This window comes from Corvus cornix, chromosome 17 (assembly GCF_000738735.6).
Source record: "Corvus cornix cornix isolate S_Up_H32 chromosome 17, ASM73873v5, whole genome shotgun sequence".
In the NCBI taxonomy this organism is placed as follows: domain Eukaryota; kingdom Metazoa; phylum Chordata; class Aves; order Passeriformes; family Corvidae; genus Corvus; species Corvus cornix.
Window position 1 is genome coordinate 6,952,981 of NC_046346.1, and position 15,448 is coordinate 6,968,428.

Sequence of the window (15,448 nt, forward strand, 5' to 3'; positions counted from 1 at the left end):
GGCAGTGCCTCACAGCCCTCTGGGGGAAGAACCTTTTCCTGATATCCTCCCCTGACACAGCTCCAGCCCTTGGGTGATGAAATGTTCCCTAGGTCTGTGAGACCTTTGGGTGCCTGAAGAGTATCATCTCACTTGTTTTCTCTCTCTCCCTCTTCACAGGAATATGAAATGTCATTCTGGGTGGTGCCAAATCCTGCCAGACCAAATCACAGAAGCCATCTCAGGTGTACTGAGGAAAGACACACAGAACTGTTGCATTGGTTGAGTTGGTAAATCCCATGTGGCTACACTGCAGGTTAATTTCAAACAGCCTCATGTAGGACACAAAGGTTCCTCTTCTATTTCTGGTAAATGCCAAGAGCATCAATGAAAGAACACACTGATGATAACCCCAAGCACCATTTATTTGTTTAAACAACGGCTTTGACCTTGTTTATAGGTTCTGTATAAGACCCAGTTCCTGAATATTCCCTGCTGTGGAGTTTCCTCTGAGGCCTTGCACCAGGGGAATCTGTGAGAATGATTTCAGACTATTATTTGAGCCAGTGTGACAGAATCCAAGGTGGCTTACCAGGAAGTGTGCTTTGTGGCTGAACAGTCACTTGGAAAAAGGCACAACTCGGGAGATTTGGGTATTCTGTAACTGAGATAAGCTAAGCTTTAGCCCTGTCGGAGCAGCTTGGAGTTTAACAAAACAGCTTCTTATTCTGCTTAGGAAAGATTTGCTGAAGATTTAGCCTAAGACAATGTTCTGTAGCCACAGGGGATGGGTGAGAGAAGGACAGAATGTCCTTGCAGGCCAGAGAAGGGCTTGTCCTTGCAGGAAGGAAGGCGTCTCCCATTGCCCTCCTTTCCCCACATACCCTGCACGAGGTGGCTGATTTTTTCCCTGATTTTTTTCCAGCCCAGCCCAGCCCAGCCCAGCCCCGCCCCGCGCCTCCCAGCCACTGGCTTTTCTTAGGGGTCCCTGTCTGGAAACCTCACATCACAGTGTTGTGACGCTCTGCTCGTACCCTGGGCTGCCTTTGCTGAGCTGCTGAGATTTATCTGGGTGGGTCATGCCCTTGAATCGGCCCCATCTCCATTCCTCATCCCAAGTCATCTCCATGCCCAGCGGCGGGACTTTCCCCTGGGGGGCACAGCCGGGCCGGGAGCGCAGCCGGCTGCCGCTGCCTCCAGCCTTGGCTGGGCTCGGTTCCGCCCGCGGCAGCTCAGCCCGGCTCCGCTCGGCTCTCCCGGCTCTCCCGGCACGGCCGCCGCTCTCCGCGGTGCTGAACCGCGCCCGCCCGCCGGGGATGCGGAGAGGCTCGTCCCCACCGCACCTCCCCAAGGAGAGCTGGGATCCCTCCAGCGTGGCGCCAGGCTGGGAGCATCCTGCTCTCCCATCAGCTCCCAGCTCGGCCGAACGAGCCGTGCGCTGTCCGAGTCCGCAAGGAGAAAATAGAAGGCGTGGGGGTGTAGGAAAAAAAATTTAAAAAAATAGATGGGGTCTTCCTGGAATGGCAACCAGCGCCGCTGCAGCCTCCTCCCCAAACCCCCTCTTATTCCCTCTCGGCAGACAAGTTTTTACCCCTCCCGCAGCTCCATCCGACGGCCCTTCCTACTCCCACCCTCCCTTCCCACGGCCCAGGCTCCGTCTGGCCCGACCTTAAGTCCCTCCTTTTTGCCACCGGCCCCTCCCCTTCTCTAATTATGTACGAAACACTTCTTAGAATAAAATGGCCAAGCTGGGGCTCCGCCCTGCTTTCCTCTTCCCCATTCATCCTCTCCAGCCCGCTCCAAGTCCCTCCTCCGGTGGCAAGCCCAGCCTCTCGCTTCCCTCCTGGAGCTCTTTTCATTTTTATTTCTAACCCCCTCTCCATTCTTCCTGCTGCCTCTGCTCTTTCCCCCGATGGCTACGAACTGAGCAGCAGAAGAGGGGAGGGGGGGGGCACAGGAAAGGGGGAAAAAAAGCAAGAAAAAGGAAAAGGAAGAAGGGGAGAAAAGGAAATTTTTTTTTTTTTTTTTTTGCCCTTAATGCCCGCGATCTGGATCAAGGAAGGGGATTTTCTGTCTGAGCATGAAAAGGACTGCTAGAGCCCCAGGATTTTCACGCCTGCAGTATCAGCCCCGCACCCAGTATGCGAGCTGGACAGAAAAGCTCTCCCACAAGTTCCTACCGAGCCGAATAAAACCCACGGGCGACCCGATCTCCGCCAGGGAGGGACATTAGCATCAGGTAAGGCGAGCGCTGCGCTGCGGCTGCGGCGCTGCCCCTGCCCGGGGCCGGCTCCCCCGTCCTGCCGCGCGTTGTGTAACGCGCCCGCGGCCCCTCCGCTCCCCCTGCCTGCACCTCCGCCCTGGGCGGCGCGGAGTGACGAGGGGGGATGGATGGCAGAGTCCCGCGGATCCGTTAGCCATTCTGCGTGCGTGGTGCTGAGCGAGGGGCCGAGATTCGCGCACTGGGAAGACTGGGAGCGCTGGTTTTTACTGGGGCGAGACGCAGCCCCCCCGGAGGATGCCCGGCAACTGGGGTTCAGCCCCGACTCGGCTGGGCTGGCGGCGAGGCGGGTATGGCGGTGGGGGTGGGAGACAGCCAGGATCCATCTGTATTCCAGAGTATCGATACATCCCGGAGCAGGGGGGACCGTCCCCAGGGAGATGGTGTCATCTCCACTTAATCCACTGCTCCGCTTTCGCAAGTGACAAGCAAATCGCGGAGGAAAAGGAAAGTCTGTCGCCTCGAATTCCACACTGGGCTGATTGCCTCTACTTCCAGCGGGGATGGGAGACAGCGGCAGAACCGGGGGAGGGCAGCGATGGCGGGGAGCTGCACCCCACGGTGCTGGAGATGGCTTTTCCCCACTCGGCATTCAGTGCTGCTTGCGAGGCTGGTGTGGAGCATAACTTTGCCTTTTTCCAGTCCTTGGGGAACGGGGGGACGGAGAGCATCTCCATGCCATTGCATCATCCCCGAGGTCCAGCACAGCCTGGGTCTAAAGACTCAGAGACGATCTAGAGAGAGGAGGGAGGTTATAGGTGTGTGTGTTTTGGCTTTGGAGAGTTCCCCCGTGCTGGTACCTGGGAGTGGGTAAGGGGAGGAGGTGTCACTTCTTGGATGCAGTCTCCTCTTCATGGAGGAACCCAGCAGCAGATTAAATGCTGGCAGAATTCGTGTTTGAATTTAGCCGTGTGATTGACATCTGCACTAGGCAGGACAGGAAGGTCCTTCATGCTTTACTCTGGCTGCTCATCTGGCTGCATAATAATAATTTCTTAATGGCAGTAAATCTGCTTTCCCAGGAGCTGTAGAGAAGTATTTGGGAGACAGTGAGAGAAGGAGGGAGTGAGTAAAGAGGCTTTGGTGTAAGGAACATGAAAGATTTTTTTTAAAAAAATTCCTTATAAAGCAAAAATATCAATCAGCTCTCCTTGTGAGTAGCAGGCAGACAGCCCCGGACTCTCTCCCTCCCACACACCCCAGACAAGCCACCGTGATCTCCCTGAAGCATGTACACGCCAAGCAATCCAGCACATGCTGTGGAACTCACAGCCCACCCCGTGCTCAGACACAGTACCTCGGGCTTGCTCTCCCGTGGATGCAAACACCTCTCCAAGCTCTGCGGCCCCACAGTTCCCACACGCTCAGCCGCACAGGTGGGATCCACGCACACTGGAACGTGCAGAAATAGCTGCATTGATATTCTTATTATGTAAATCAAACCTTCAGAAGTTCACATGAGCACACACATGCTGTCTTCTTTGCAGGGCTCGCAGTAGGTGGTTTGTTCCTCCAGTGTAGTTTTCTATCTTGTAGTTGGCTCCTGGCATTGATTTGGGGTTTGTCTGACTCCAAAGCCCTTTTCAACTCAGCAGAAAAGCCTACTACGTTTGGTGTGTGTACGTTTGTTTTATGGCTCTTTGCAGATTCCCAAGACTCTGGAATGATTTCACTACTGGAAAGGCAGATGAGCAGCAGACAGGGAAGCAGGGAAATGGCTGGGGGCGCGGTGGCAATTCCATACCCATCATGCCTTCTCTGATCAAGAGCTGGAGTCTGGGAGTATGGGAAGAGCTCTGCTGGAGTTACATAGCTTTTTAATGTGTGTGAGTGTGTGTGTGAGCAGAACCACACACACATCTATGGCTAAAACACACAATGCAAAGCTCCACTTCAGTCTTACCCTGGTTCAGAGCAAAATCCTTCCGTCCTCAGGGGACAGATACTCCCTTTGCAAGCCCCTTTGGTGAGAAATGACAGAGTAGGCACAGGGGAGATTATGTCCCTGGTGTTAGAGGTGTTTAACATCCCCCTCTGACCTTCCTCCTCTTCCCCTCTTTCCATAGGGCCTAGTGAGGAGACAAGCCTCCAAGAGCAGGAATATAATGAGGCCAACTAAAGTCTGTGTTAAAACTTTGGAGAGGAGGAACATATGGTGAATTGGCTTGTTCTAGGTAAAACGTGTCCCAAAGGAAACGACACAGAATGTGTATCTGTTCCCTCCTAGCCACCACTGTTTACTACGTTGGAAGTATGTGTAAGGCTGATGCTAAACACTATGTGGGAATGGGTCTGCCAGCAGACAAGAATCATTGTTGTCTGTATGACAGAAATAGTTCAAAGCCAAATCCTCCCATCTTTGCTCAGGCAGGAGCCCCACCACCTTCTCCAGGCGCATTGCTCAGGAGAGCACGGCAGGAACTGACTCCAGAACCAGGGATCCGTGCCCAGCTCCCTGTCCACCTCCAGGAATGGACGTGGATTTCCTTTATCCAGGACTTGGTATTTACAGCTGATGCAGAGATGTTGAGAAAGCAGGAAAAAATTGATCGGGTGGGGTGGTGGGGGGGGGAGGCGGGGAAATCGCTGAAGAACAGAAACGAGGGTGAAGAACTCCCCGAGCACCGCGAGGCACGGCATTCGGAGGTGGGCAATCAGGGAGGGACCCCCCTGGGAAGGGAGCACCCCCCTCGCCCTGCGCAGCCCCGCGCAGCTCCGCGCAGCCCCGCGCAGCCCCGCGCCCCGCTGCGCCAGCGCGGCGGGCGGGCGGCGCCGCCGGGCCCCAGGAGGGGGCGCTGTGGCTCCACGCAGCGCCGGGCGCGGAGCAGCGCGGAGCGGAGCGGGGCTCGTCCTCATCCCTGCGCGCACCCCTGTCCGCACCCCTGCCCGCACCCCTGTCCGCACTCCTGCCCGCATCCCTGTCCGCACCCCTGCCCGCACCCCTGTCCGCACTCCTGCCCGCATCCCTGCCCGCATCCCTGCCCGCACCCCTGCCCGCATCCCTGTCCGCATCCCTGCCCGCATCCCTGCCCGCACCCCTGTCCGCACCCCCGCCCGCATTCCGCGGCAGCATCCCCTGTCCGCATTCCCCGGCAGCATCCCCCTCCCGCATCCTCGCCCGCATCCCCTGCCCGCATTCCAAGCCGCGGATAAAGCGGAGGGGCCGGGGGTGGGCGCTCGGTGCCGGCGGGGCTCTGCTCCTGGAGCCCAGGTGCGGCTGGAGGGGTGCGGGCCGCGTCCTCTCGCTACGGAGCCGCGGGGCGAGCGGGAGCCGTACGGGGAGCCGGCCCGGTGCGCGCAGGGATCGTTCACCCGGTGATAAAATGCAGCTACTTCTGGGACAGAGCCCAGCAGCTTTTCCGTGCCAGCAAATACTACAGGGGAAGTGAAAAATCACTTCATGCATTGGAAGTGCAGAGATGAACTTAGTGAGGCAGAATATAAATTACCCGGACCGAGGGAGCTTGTGCCCAGTTGTTTGATTTACACCATCCTGCTTGCAAAAGTATCGTGAGATTTTTAACAATCATAAGGACCTTGGCCCATTTCCTTCCAGGCCACACAGAGCAACTTTTCAGAAAGGAAGAATATCCACATACACAGACAGATCTGGCCTCTAAACACATCCACGGACCGGCGGCTGGTCCTGCGGTTCTCCCCATCTTCCTCAGCCTGGAATATGGCTGCCAGGATGCCGAGGCTGGCTGAGCAGGATGCCGAGTTAGGGAATGGTGCTGAGCTAAGTCAGGGCAAAACATCTCCCCCCAGCAATGTGTGGTACTCCAGTGTGTTCTTGGATGCCAGGGAAGGTTTTCCCCTGCTTGCTGTGCCTCTGCATGGCCATGTCCAGCAGACGTGCTGGGCCTGGAGCACGTCAGGCCAGGGCTGCAGCGGGCTCATGGCTACAGTTGGTGTGGAAAAGGGAAATGTTGTCAAGCAGAGAGACCTGGGGAAGCAAACTGGATATATCTGCTAGGAACTTCTGTCTGGAGAGAGGATGGGTAGAGCTGGACCAGACAAACGAGGTGACATTCCCAGGGTTTGGAGTAGGCACAGGACAGCTGTTGCTGGCTTGATGAGCTAAGCTATGCAGTGCCAGGGAAGGAAAAGTCCTGACTGGTGGGAGGGAGGAATGGGAGAAAGAGCAGAAACCAGAGGAGCAGCTGATTTAGACTGAGCTGAAGGCTATTGAAGGACTTACGTTTATTTCAGGAATGCTGGATCACATCCCAAGTGGAGGTGGCATAAACTGGGTATATGAACATGTCATTTTGGAAAGAAAACAAGACTCAGGCCCAGGATTCCCCTGAGCCTGGGCTGGGGAATTTAACACAATGTTTACAGCCCCCTGCTCAGGGAGCTGTTTTCCTGCAGCCTTGAGGCAGGACCTGCAAGCAGCTTCACAGGAGAAAGATGCTTATTTATTTTTGCTATTTGTTCTTCTGAAGTCATGTGTTCTACATCCATTTTATTGTTGCCTGCACAGCGCAGCTGGCAGAGCTCAGCTCTGCACAGAGCTGCTGCTTTGTCCGCTGCAGTGCTGGGTGAGAGTGGGACCCATGTTGGCCCCAGTGGTGGTGGCATGTTTCTGGGTGTTCACCTAGCATTCCCCAGTGCTTGAACTCTCACACACATGATTCCTGGCTCTTGTTCCAGAAACACAACCAGTTGCACTGCTAATGGATCACCTCTTCCAGTGGCAATAGGAATAACAGTAAGTCATAGAGGAGTGAATAATTAAACCAGCTTCAGAGGGTGGCCTGCAGAGGAGGATGGAGTGAATTGCCTTTGCCAGACACATGCTGTTGTTCACTGTACTGGGGATGGAAATGCTGGACAGAGGTAGAAACTGAGGTGCCAGAAGCACCAGTGCAGCTTTGAAGCCCTGGAACAATTCTGTGTGTGTGTGTTAGCAGAGGGCACCATTCGGTGGAGTATTTCCATCACAGAGACATCTTCCCTTCCAGAGAGTCATGAATTACAGCAAAGTCAGCTCAGGGCTGACACACACCAAGCTTGCAAACGAAGCTGTGAGAGGTTCTCACACAGAAGCTCCAGAAAACCAACAAAACCCCAACAATTTGCTCCAGGGCTTTTGGTTGGATATCAAAAGAGAATATAGGAGTAGAGGGAGCTCTCACTCCCATCTGTTCTCCGTACTCCCAGCTTCCAGTAGAGTAGCTCTGGATCTTGTAGTCTTTTCATGCCTGGGACCTGTCTCATTGCTATCCTGACAGGAAGCATGTCCTTTACCCTGGTATTTAGAGAAGATACATCCTGAAGCCTTACAACAGGTCTTCTTACAGCCTGGAGTTTTATATCTTCGCATGTTACAGCTGGAATATGTTGTACAAGCGAGTTCCTGTGAAAAGCTCACAGCCTCTTGCTGTAAATCACTGCAACCTGTCGAAGCCAGGGCTGTTAACTGGCTCTGTGGTGAGTGAGGATCTCTTTCTTAGGCTTTGATTTAAAGTGTGATTTAGATCCCAGCCTGTGCTCTGGACTCCACTGTGGCCATCATGGTTTTGGATGCAGTTTTGGCCAGAAGTCCTGAGTCAGCACAACTGATTCCATTTAGCCATTTCTTTACCCTGCCCTAGCTGCGTGTGGCTGTCAGATACATTGGTAACACTGGAGACCTCTGTGGTAATTTATCCTTTCAGCTGTTGATGTTGACTTGCTAAGCAGGGTGGAAGACAGGGAGGGTGAGCTTTAAAACCATTGCCTCATGCAGGCAGCACATTCCAGGTGAGGCTGCAGAAACCAGAAAAACAAATAAAAGGAGTTTGTGGAAAATTACAAAGAAACTAAAACTAACCAGGGAAGAATGACCAGAAATGAGCTGTTACTCCAGGGAGGAAGCTGGGGATTCAGAGCAGGCAGGAGGACCAGGATGAGCAGGTGTGAATCCTTAGCTAGACTTCTGGGATCAGTGGAACAGACACCAGCAAGGCAGGATGCGGGTGCTGGAGCAGTCAGTCTGCTCTTGGCACGTGGCTGCTCTTCAGGCAGGTGCAGATGGTGAGTGGGTAAGCAGAGCCCTCAGACATATGCTGGGGTATGTATATGGCTCTGGGTCCCTCCTGGCTCAGACCATCTCCCTGCCTGGAACAGGAGTGTTATTCCAGCCATTTCCCACACTGCTCCATTCTGGGTGAGGTTTACAGTCAAAATCAAAGGTGTGTTTTGAGGCAGCAGCAAGAGCTTAGAAGGTACAAGCTGAGACCAAAGAATGCCTAAGAAATACCAAGAAAGTCAAAGAAAAGAACTAAGCGCAGTGTTTGTGCTAAAATTGTGAACAGAGAGAAGAAAGCAGCAGCAAGGATCCCTGTAACATAGCCTTAAGACCAGCAGCTATTTCTAGAATTGCTTATTGTCATGTCGTCCAAATTCGGAGTTGCTTCTGCAAAACAACTCCAGGCTTTGCTGGGATTTTTTGCTGGAGAATGCTAATAATGTGGTTTATCTGCTATTTCCACTCTCCTAAAAGAGAACTGTAAAGTATTTGAAAATGATGGACCATGTTTTAGTCCAGTGAATAGATAAATCTGGTCAACCAGGGAAAAGAGACCAGTTAGGATTTTCCCACAATACTTACCTAAAGTAACCAAAGACTGGAAATTTCTAGAAATATTTAGATAAAACCCTTTCTGTTCAATTAGAGATACATATGCAGCAATCCTTTTATTTGCTTCTTGGGGGGAAGAGTTAAGGTAAAAAGACTGATTGGAACTGGAAGTGTTGCTCAGGGAGTTTGCTGGAGGATGAGAGATGAAGGAGGGATATATTTTGCTGATGGAGCTGGATTGGGCCTTGTTAAGACTGGAAAAAAGAAAGACATGGATGAGCGCTGTCACTCCTGGGATAACCTTTCAGCCGTGTGGCGACGTGCAAAGTCAGTGGTTGTCTGAGGACTGTCATCTGCAGTGCCAGCTGGAATATCCTGTGTGTGACTACTTCTTTATTGATTCCTTTCATGCTTTGTGTTTTCATAACATTCTGCAGTAATGGAGTAAGTTACGAGTCATCTATGGAAGTTCTTTTTTGGGGGAGGTTTTAGATCTGGTACCACATAATTTCCTTGTGTGTCTCTCAGCTTTCTATGGGAAAGAGAAGGGGTGAATAACCATATCTCAGTTCTCTCCCCGCTTTGTGACGGGATAGATGCCAAAATCACTCCTCTTGTCTCAAAAGCCCTGCTGCTGCTGGATGTGTCACTGAGTGCTCAGATATTGCTCAAAATTTATCAAACATAGACTTATTTTCACACCTGGGCTCAATTGTCAACTGACCCAGAGCAATCACAACCACAAAGACCCCGATCCTGCAATTGGAATCACACAGAAATTTTTAATTACAGCCCCATGGACATAATGAAACTGATTTCCAAGATCAAAGCCTAAGCAACAGCAAATCCATACACAGGCTGAGTGCAGAGTGAATCATGTTTATGGTCCATCAGTGTTCAGCTTCTTTGTTCCAAAATGCTGGTCAGGAAGGCAGAAGAAATATTCCCCGGGATATTATAAAGACTAACATATCATCAGAGGGAGAATCAATGGAGATGGATGGCAAATTAGATGGACACTTGAGACATTAAAAGGAAGGATGGAAAATGGAAGTGATATTATAATTGAACCATATTAATACATTTTAAATTGCTTTACAAATATTAACAAGTTAAATAAGGGAAGCCTGGAAATAATAGTTCATCTAGTCTAGGAAAGATGGGAGTGAGAAGGGACATTCAGGTTCCAGTACAAAGGTATATGAAGGTTAAAATGAAAAGTGATCAGAAGCATTTTAACACTTTGATGATACAAGAACAAGAGGACACATCAAAATTAAAGGGCACAACTTTTAAAGCAAATTAAAAGGAAATAGTCCTTTCTTCAGTGTATAGTGAAGGCAGACAATTCCCTGCTGCAGGATGTTGCTGAGATGAAAGTCCGGATGGATTTGAAGTGTAAAAGGCTACATAACTTTGTAGCAATTAATAGCATTTGCAGCCCTACAATCTGGGACAATGGTAATCAGGTCCCAGGCTTCAAAGCAAGGGATGACCATCTTCTGGGGTCAGGAAGGACATTTTCTGTCTGCATAAAAAGAACATAATATGGTTGGCCAGGTGATGTGACTGCCTATGGTCAATCCCGCTGGAAGCTAAGTCAGCAAGAGATTAGCAAATTGCTTCTGTGGGTGCTGGATTAAGGTATTATAAAAAGGTTTTCATCAATGCCAGACAGAATATCAATCCAGCAATCTCCTCTTCTGTGTCAGCTCCCACAAAAGTAATTTCAATGATTAGAGTAGATATTGAAGTAGGACATGAAATGGGTGGTTATAGGTGGCAGCCGTGACCCTGAGTTGCACAACTCAGTTTCCTCTATCAGAACCGGTATCTGCGGGCTGGTGCAGAGCTGGGATGAGCCTGGAGTCTGCCAGCACCAGGTTCTGTATGGATACAAGCTCCCTGACCCTAAGGGCCTGCTGCCTGGACAGAGGAGGGGGAAAAGAAACAGGGAATGCTGTTACCTCTGCTCAGTACCAGAGGAAATGCAGCACAAGGCTCGGAGATCAGGTCAAATCCTGTCAGTAGAAGCATTTCAGTTTGCAATTTTGCCTTGACGGATTTTCAAAGTAGTTGGTGGCAACGTAGCAGAACATTATAGAAAACAGGACCTTAAATACTGCCGTGGGATAGGGGGAACATTTGGAAAATCAGCCTCCAAGGTGCTTGTAAGATGTCACCTTAAAGAATCAGCCCAAGCTGATGCAGGGAGGCTGCGACAAAGGTAAGTGGGTGCATGAAACCTTGAGACTTAACCAAAGCAGCCTGGTAGGAGTGACAGGGCGGACAGAGATCAGCTATGGAGCCATCTCCTCTCCCTATATTTTCCCCACAGTCCCATCCCCCTGAGGGTCCCAGGGTGACTCCCCCTGTCTGCCTTGTGTTGGGCACAGTCCTGCCTCCTGCCCAGGGTCATCCATTATCACCATGCTGATGGGAGGAAGGAGGAATGTGCTTTTCTCCATAACTTTCCTCTCCCATCAGCCATTCTTTTCCTGCTGTTGAAGACAGAGGTTGGGTGAAGAGAAAACAAGGCTGTTGAGTACAGACAGGGAAGTTCAGCTTCAACAACTTCTGCAGTGGCCATGAGCATCTCTAGGTGAACAGAGAAGAAACTACTCTCCCCTGGTCAGGTAATACAGCAGTACTTCTTTCAGAAAGGTGGAATGTGTGGGCAGCTGTTGGCTGTGAGGAAAACACATCAATAGATGGGATAAAGTTCTGACAGGTGTGTGACTGGGAGGAGGGAAGGGGGAGCTGAATGGTGGGAACACAAAGTTCACTGGTGGGGCAGGTGTGAATGCTCAGACAAATTGACACATTGGGACAAACGATTCCTTTGCTTCCTGGATCGAAACAAGAGAGGGATGTGAGTGGCAGATGTAAATCTGCTAGTGAGGTGTTGTGTAGGTGTGATGATTACTGTGCTCATGGCCTGGGCTGGGAAGGATGGACAAAGGAGTTTTTGTTCTGCAAAATTCATCAGAAAGATGCATGCAAAAAAAAAAAAAAAAAAAGCTATAAGGTAGGACTGCAATTTACCTGCATCACTGGAAGATTGATTTCTGATTAAAGGAGCAAAAAAAGGAGGAGAATAAAATTTTATGAATGGCAAGAATGGGGATCAGAGGTCTAAAATGGGAGCTGTTAGTATTCTTGAAGGATTGGTTCAAATGGGACTGCAGAGACCAGTGCAAGCTTCTGATTTCCAACCACTTGCATTTAGAAAAGAGAGGGAGACCAGCAGGCTGGCCTCAGTGAAATTCTGCTGGATTTCCCCCAAGAATCAGAATTGTCCCTGCATTTCAAGTACCTGAAAGCCTTAAAACTGACAAGGCTGAAAGGTGAGGTGAGGGTCAAAAGCGAGAACGGCTGATAGGAATAAGTAGATTGTAGTCTAGGCTGCTTAATTCAGGGATCTGTAATAAAACTGCCCAGTGACAGATAGTGAATAAAAGACTACAGGTATATTATGGTTTACGGAGCACAGGACAGATGTGTCTCTAAGGAGGATGAGATAAGGAGAGGAAGGCAGCAGCGGACCGGGAGCAGCAGCTGTTTTGGGATGCAGCAGCACTGTGTGAATAAAGCAGCGCTGTAGCAAGATAGTTCAGTTGTGGTACTGTCACTGACATGTTATATATGACCTTGAGTAGGTCACTTAGGCTGGGAGCTTTTCAGAAGAGCTTTTTAAATGCATGTGTTTCCATGCACAGGAGCTGAATCCCTTCAGTGCTGCGGCTCTGAGATTCCAGCTCACACAGCGGATGGGAACTACCCAGGGAGCTCAGATCCAAGTTTGGCATGAGGGAAAATGTGGATTTTTTTAAGAATTCAGCAACCCCTGTACTCATGAAATATAATCCCCCAAAGCCTGGTAGTCAGCAGTGCTGACTCTTTACACTTCCAGTGCTGGGCAAAAGCAGTACTGGTTTGCCTCTGTCTCCCCTCCACCCCAGTAAAATGGCTCCATCTTCACAAATCTGGCCTGAATGAATTTCTCTCCTCATTGCCTAAGATCACTGGCAGAGTTGGCCTTTCACTGGAATAGATAAGGGAAAAAGAACATGCTGACTGCATCTTTTTGCTTCCCTTGCACACAGAAATGAGTGTGTTACATACACAAAATATAAAATGGAGTTTGCAAGTGCACACACACACACAGACATGTGCATTGTGCTTTAAGAATGCTGAATCAAGGCTGCTGTTTCATATTAATCTTTTTACCAACTTCAGCATTTGCAGTAAATAGCAAATAATGATAAAGCTGCTTGCACTAAATGGAAGAGCAAAAGAGGCTGATAGGTCCTTCCTACCAGTGGATCCTCCTGCAGTGCTTCTCATTACTTTGTTAAGTTTGAAGACAGACATTTTGTCCGTGGCTGCACTTTTTTTCTCATTCCTGCTCCTCTTAGGCAGCTCTTCTGTAAAGCCTTGACACCAGTGAATGCAGTCCCCAAACCCTCGTGTCTTACACCACAGGGATACATACCCCTTTGATGCTGGGGCATGACCCTCCCTCGGGGGCTGTGGCAGTGGTGAATGGAAGGGCTGGGGACAAACACACTCTGCTGCCCTTGCACAGTGTTGCTCTGGTCTCCAGACCTCCACCAGTAACATTTGGAGTCAGGGAAAAGGAAATCAACAGGACAGCTAAGACACACTCTGGATTTTATTTTTAGGTGTAAGTTTAAAATTCCAGGCACTTGAAAGGATATGAGGACTGATTCCCAGCTCAGTAATACAGTATTTTTGTGTTAAGAGACTCAGGGTGCATTTTCCATGCCCCACATGCAGAGTGTTCAAGCTTGCAGCATCTGCTGGGACAATGCTGCAGGACTGTGGAAGATGACAATAAACCACTGGAGGATTTGTGCTTGCTCATATTGCCCAACACTGATGTTAATAAAGCGAAATATACCCAAAACTGGGTTATTTCTGAGGGGAAGCTTGTTTCCTCCTGGAGAAACTCCAAGAGCAAACTAATACAGGGAGCTGAGATCTTTGGCAATGTAGAAACATCCAGAGATATTAGATGCTCAATTCCTACACACATACCTAGTTTTCTTAAATCCTCTGGATACAGGAAGCTGAGCAGCTGCTGCTTCCCTAAATACCCCTGGGACAAAGACTGCTGTGAGCACCGTCCTGTGCTGGAGAAACCAGACACAAAAATGGGTGCGGACACTGTCTGAGGAGCAGGATCCCTGGAACAGGCTGTTCCCATCCCTGCATGCCTGTGTCTCACTCCAAGTGCTCTTCAGGGGCTTGAGTCAGGGATGGCTGATGGAGGGAGTTCTGCTGCTTTTTTTTTGGCTTAATGTCTTAGGCACTTGGACGTCACACGTTCCAATTTTCTGCTGGGACTTTGTGCCTGTTTGGTTCTGTGGTGATTAAAAAAAAACAAACAGAAAGCCAGGAGAAGTGAAAAGGAGGAATTCAGAGAAATAGAGGGTAAAAAGGGATGGTGTCACCATCTTAAAATAAACCAGAAGCATATGACAATTTCTAATGGAAGAAGTGAATTCACTCTCAGATTATTTCCTGGGAACTTTTCACTCATTTTTTATACAGGGCTTTGCTCATCTATTTTGCTGTAAATCTAATTATTTCATTTTAAGTTCTCTGTTGAATGCAGGTTTAGACTAGAAGAGAGCAAAGGACTCTGAAAGTCATCAGCTTAAGGAACTCACAGAAACTCAGCCTTGCTGAGATCCCTCATGTTGTTATGAAGATCTGACAGACAGTTATTGGAATTCCTGGTAGGAATAGGTGAATAATGATTTCTCTCTTTTTTTTTTTTTTTCATCAGTTTAGTTCTGGAAGAAAAAATGAAGGGAAAAAATTACTTTTAGGTATTTAACTATAATTAGTGTGGTGGGGGAAAAATGAAAAGATTTTATATTTGAGACTAAAAGGAAAAGAGAGTAGAAAATCACTTCAAAACGTAATTTTTTCATAAATGAATAAATTTTTTTTCGTGACCATAGTATTTCCCTTTTGGTTGGTTTATTTTTTTTAATATTTCCTTCTAGATCCACTTTATAAACATCTCATCATGAAGCATTTAAGCTAAGAAATAATGCAGTCATGTACTTTGAATATTTTAATTTTTTCCCATCCCACTTTTTGACAGTAACTATCTAATGAATTCAATCTGAGTTAATAAACATTGGCAGACAATCCCCAAGCACTTTTCTGAGCCTAATTTTAGGATGTGTTAAAAACAATGTCTTGCATCCTTTAGTGCCTATGATTGCAGTTTCCTTTATGCTGCACGTGGTTAAAGACAATTCCTACCTCAAATAACAGATACTCAAAGGGTCCAGAGTGATGGGAGATAAAAGGAGAAAGTAAAAAGATCTGTCTGAAGTCAGTCAGGAGCAGAACCATTTAGAGAAGCGTATGGTCTTGACTTCATTCCCTGCTTTCTCACCAGCCTGGGGATTAATTATAAATCTCTTTCTCACCCGTTAGATTTTTCTCATCCTCCTTCTACTCCTGCACTTTCTCATTCACACCTTCAAGTCTTTGCTACTCTTCCTTTAATCCAACTTTCCTGACTCTCCAATTTTTGTACACTTTCCCGTTTTCTCCTCTGCTCCTCCTGGAGAAGA

At 49.2% G+C, this 15,448-nt stretch overlaps 1 protein-coding gene and 1 long non-coding RNA gene across 2 annotated transcripts in view; one reads left to right on the plus strand and one right to left on the minus strand.

The window, feature by feature from the left end:
- Window positions 1-1,768: 1,768 nt before the first annotated feature.
- The window catches only part of BRINP1 (BMP/retinoic acid inducible neural specific 1), an 87,698-nt gene continuing 74,018 nt past the window's right edge, over window positions 1,769-15,448 (plus strand). Inside the window, exon 1 of the mRNA XM_039561678.1 lies at window positions 1,769-2,218. The gene's annotated coding sequence lies outside the window, so the exon portion shown is untranslated. The remainder of the gene's footprint in view (window positions 2,219-15,448) is intronic.
- Window positions 1,991-4,802, minus strand: LOC120410906. The gene is made up of 2 exons (XR_005603249.1): window positions 3,558-4,802; window positions 1,991-3,285 (listed from the first exon to the last, which is right to left on the minus strand). It is a non-coding gene; the product is annotated as an uncharacterized LOC120410906 (long non-coding RNA).